The sequence below is a fragment of the Mizuhopecten yessoensis genome, unplaced genomic scaffold (genome assembly GCF_002113885.1).
Source record: "Mizuhopecten yessoensis strain PY_sf001 unplaced genomic scaffold, ASM211388v2 scaffold716273, whole genome shotgun sequence".
NCBI lineage: Eukaryota > Metazoa > Mollusca > Bivalvia > Pectinida > Pectinidae > Mizuhopecten > Mizuhopecten yessoensis.
The window spans coordinates 216,248-220,857 of NW_018480034.1; positions in this window are offsets into that span (position 1 = coordinate 216,248).

Consider the following 4,610-nt stretch of genomic DNA (forward strand, 5'->3'; position numbering starts at 1 on the left):
TCCCATTCTTTCGAAAAATTGAACAAGAAAGAAAGCTTGACGAAAAGATTGAAAGCAAAATCTAAATAAAAAAGAACGTTACATACAATATGTATTACATCTCAAAATTTCATAATATTTCTTTGACGGTGGTTTTTACATACCAATTTTCGATGAACATCAAGTTATTTTTATTCGGATAAAAGAACGAAAAAGAAAGCAGAGAGAGACAGAGAGAAAAAAACCGAATTGAAAGCTTTGAAGGGTGTTCACGAAACCACTCTTACAACCATATGACAGTTTCAAATGTTACTAAATACAATTTAGGAAACCGTGACGATTTTGGCTACGAAAAAATCACTTATTAGTAGTTTAACTCGGCCAATCGAGTGCTATTTGAAATGAAGAAAATCTCAGACTATGTAATCATGGTAATCCACGGGAAAAGATTCTTCCCCCCTCGGGTTGAGATCCCCCTATCTCACCCCCAAGGGGATGAAAGATTTTATTATTCTTGTATGGATATTGTGGCGCGGGCCAGGGACCTGATAATTTGTTACAGCTATATTTGGACCTAAACTAAGGGTTTCAGAGTAATTTTACATGGTTTGGGGGGTTAGATCGACTTTTGGTAAATATGCCACCTCATGTTAACATGTAAAATTACTATGAACACCTTAGTTTAGGTCCAAATATAGCTGTAACAAATTATCGATTCCCTGGGGGCGCGGGGGGCGCACCGAAATGGGAATACTGCGAGCTTTATTTGATCTTTGACTTTGACCTTAAATAACCGAAATAAAGGTTTCCATAATATATTTGAGAAACTGTTTAATATATAATCTCCAGACTTGGTAGGTTGGTACATCATGGGAAGACTCTGTGTCGCCTACCAAAACTTGAACACCCCGTCCTCTTTTGAAGTTTGACTTTTAATTGACAGTGATCTTAAATACTATCACTCAGGTTTCCGGATTATATCTCGGGCACTGTTTCATATATGCATGTTAGCTGGGATATGTAGCTAATTCACGAAAATCAATAGCACCAAAAGTTTATAATTACCTCTTTTAACCTTTTGATTTTTGATGTCCGATACAAAGATGAAGGTAAGTGGGCCCCGGTGGCCAAGTGGTTAAGGCGTCTGACATGCTGCTACCACAAGCCCTCCACCATTGGGTCGTGGGTTCGAAGCCTACATGGGCAGTCGCCAGGTACTGGACGCAGGTCGTTGGTTTTTCTCCGGGTACTCCGGCTTTCCTCCACCTATAAAGTGAACCGTATTTGTCTCCCCCTGTTCCATTTATTCATTAACGGTTTTTAGACAATGTTTCACAATACATTACTTTATTTATGTTATTATTTAGGCTATTGTTGCTGTTATAATTTTGTATTCTGGAGAGGACGTTACTTAGACGTAAGATGTTTTGTCCAATTTTAGATCTTCCCGACCAGAGGGAACTGGCATGTTTGTGTTCTTTTTTGTAGTACTTAACATTAAAAACAGAGTCTAGATATTATATTGCCATTCACAAGCCCACATCAGGACGAAGTTACGTAAGGACATCACATCCTTAATTGACCTTAGTTGTTGATAGGACGTTAAAACCCATCACATCCTTAATTGACCTTAGTTGTTGATAGGACGTTAAACCCTGTACAACCAACGTAATAATATCATTATACCTCATCTTTATAACAGCGTGTCTGATCGGATGATACTGCATGGTCACACGAGTGACATGACTAGATAATAGAACATCGTGTCGCCATCAAGCGCTCAAGTTTCCCCGATCATATTTCCCTTATTCGAAGCCTCTCTCTAGAAAAAATAACAAGAGTCATCACAGATTCGCCATCACAACCTAGTTCCGAGAGACGGAAGCAGACGACAACAATGACGCGCCAACCTAATCATCTGTACTATTTAAATTATTGACGTTTTTATGTTTATATTCTTTTTCATAATAAAATATTTATTTCTCCTACTGTAGGCAAACACGATTCTTTGTTTCTCCTCAATTGATCACCAGTTAACCTCGGACAAAACAAAGCGATTTCCCTACAGCAAGGGCATTATAATAGAAGTTCCGTACCACACTGTAATTTTCCTATATGACCTAATCAGTTAAATAGGTTACCGATAGTGCATTATTTGGCTTCCTATCTCTCAGTGCAAACATATATATTTTCAAAACAATAACGATGGTGCAAGGACTGATCCTTGTAGGAGGATTCCTGTTGTTATATTCTCACGTCTGCTTAAAATGTATACTATATAAGACGGTGGTAGTTGAACTTGTAAGGAATCTTTACAAAACACAGTATAAACACAGTATAAATACGTACGCTATCTTAAATTCAATAAGGTGAATACATTATTAAAGTAACAAAAGTAGGAAAAAGATTTTCAAGAAATCGACAGTTTCAGCGTCTGTGTCTTAACTTTTCTTCGTAATTGTGCCCCCCCCCCCCCCCCCCCCCCCTTCTAAGGAAGGGCTACATATTGTTTTGGTATGGTTCTTCTAATAATTTCTAGTCCATGCCGTACATTTTTAACCGTTAAAGATATCTTGATGAAACTTGCAGTATACCTTAATCACCCACAGATGATGTGCAGTGCATCTCATTGCCACTGTAACACTGACCTCAAGATCAAAGGTCAACTAAATGCATTTTTTAAGTAACATTTAGTCTGGTCCTTGTATTTAAGAAAATTGAAGGTGCACGGATATTTGACTCTATAAGCGTATTTTTATTTTGCAAGGGAAGAGAAAGAATATTAGCTAAGAAGTTTTTTTTGTTCACGAAAACCAATCTCTAGTTTCAAAAATCTGTATGTAACTTTAGAAAACTGACACAGAAAGCGAAGTCGATCTGCAATCAGACAAGAAACTTGACAATAATATCGATCCGTAATTTTAGAAACTGACACAAATATCAGCATGTAAATCTAGGAAATTGATTCGGAGATCGGTTAGTAACTCTTGGAAACTGACACAGAAATCAGTGAGGAACTTAATGAAGCTGACACAGCTATCGTCTGCTATACTCGGGGAAATTGACACGGTTTCGAAGAAATCCCAGCAGTTCACCGGGTAATTAAAATCATCAAACTGCATACCAACTGATAATCGTTTCCTTGGTATATGTTTTTTTTTTTAAAACAGCAATGTAATCTGTACGGTACGGAGCCCCCGAAGGGACATGGTAAAACGTTTACTAAACCGTGCGCACGGATTACCAAACCGTGCACACGGATTAACAAACCGTGCACACGGATTATTAAACCGTGCACACGGATTAACAAACCGTGCACACGGATTATTAAACCGTGCGCATGGATTACCAAACCGTGCACACGGATTGACAAACCGTGCGCACGGATTACTAAACCGTGCGCACGGATTACCAAACCGTGCGCACGGATTAATAAACCGTGCACACGGATTATTAAACCGTGCGCACGGATTACCAAACCGTGCGCACGGATTGACAAACCGTGCGCACGGATTACTAAACCGTGCGCACGGATTAACAAACCGTGCGCACGGATTACCAAACCGTGCACACGGATTAACAAACCGTGCACACGAATTACCAAACCGTGCGCACGGATTACCAAACCGTGCGCACGGATTACCAAACCGTGCGCTCGGATTACCAAACCGTGCGCTCGGATTACCAAACCGTGCGCACGGATTAACAAACCGTGCGCACGGATTACTAAACCGTGCGCACGGATTACCAAAACGCCAGGAGTTATCTTTCTGTTCTCATTAGTTCTTCCCCGATATATGATAGCCAATTCTTACCGATCAACGGGAAGCCTACATTACGTAAGTATCGCGAACTTGACATAACTAACAAGGCAGATATGAAGATCTACTTAAAGAAGTTATTGATCCATTATTTGTTATTGATTAGCACCAAAATGTCCAAACATTTAGTGCTATTTATTGCATACAGTTGGTAAATTTATAAACGGGAGCACTTTGGTTTGCCTTTTCTTATTTAAATTCGTTTACATGTGTATAATTTATCGCCCCTCCTCATTGGCTGATACTCTATATAGTAAGTGTGTTAGTATATTTCACAAACTGTGCATTATTGTATCGTTTCCCTCCGTGTTGTTTACATCTTATGTCAACTTATCACAAAACGCAGTGACACTATGAAAACAGACAGCAATTTACTCACTCCTTTTGTCCATAAATTATCCGTAACATTTGGAGAAATTGGGTCGGTTAGGGTAAACTGCCCCGCCCATATTGACATTGGTAACACAAATCTCGTCAAAGTTTTGATAAATGGGTGACACTAAATATTGTAACGGGGTTATCACCTAAACTTCCACGCTACAAGTGGTCTCTGTCAAGTTTTTGAGATATTTTTTAACACTGGTCACCTTTGACTATATGGTGAATGCAGATTGCGATACACCGATATTATAAGGGAGGGAAACCAGCACGATCCTATTCAACCCCTTTACGTAGTATTGGTGCAAGTCTGCCCCCGATCAATGCCACTCACCCTAGTCATTATACCCCCGGAAAGGTTCAGGCAATATTTCAGAAATCTCACAGACACCTAGCTTTTTTTACCGGTCCATATTTCGGACCTCGACATAT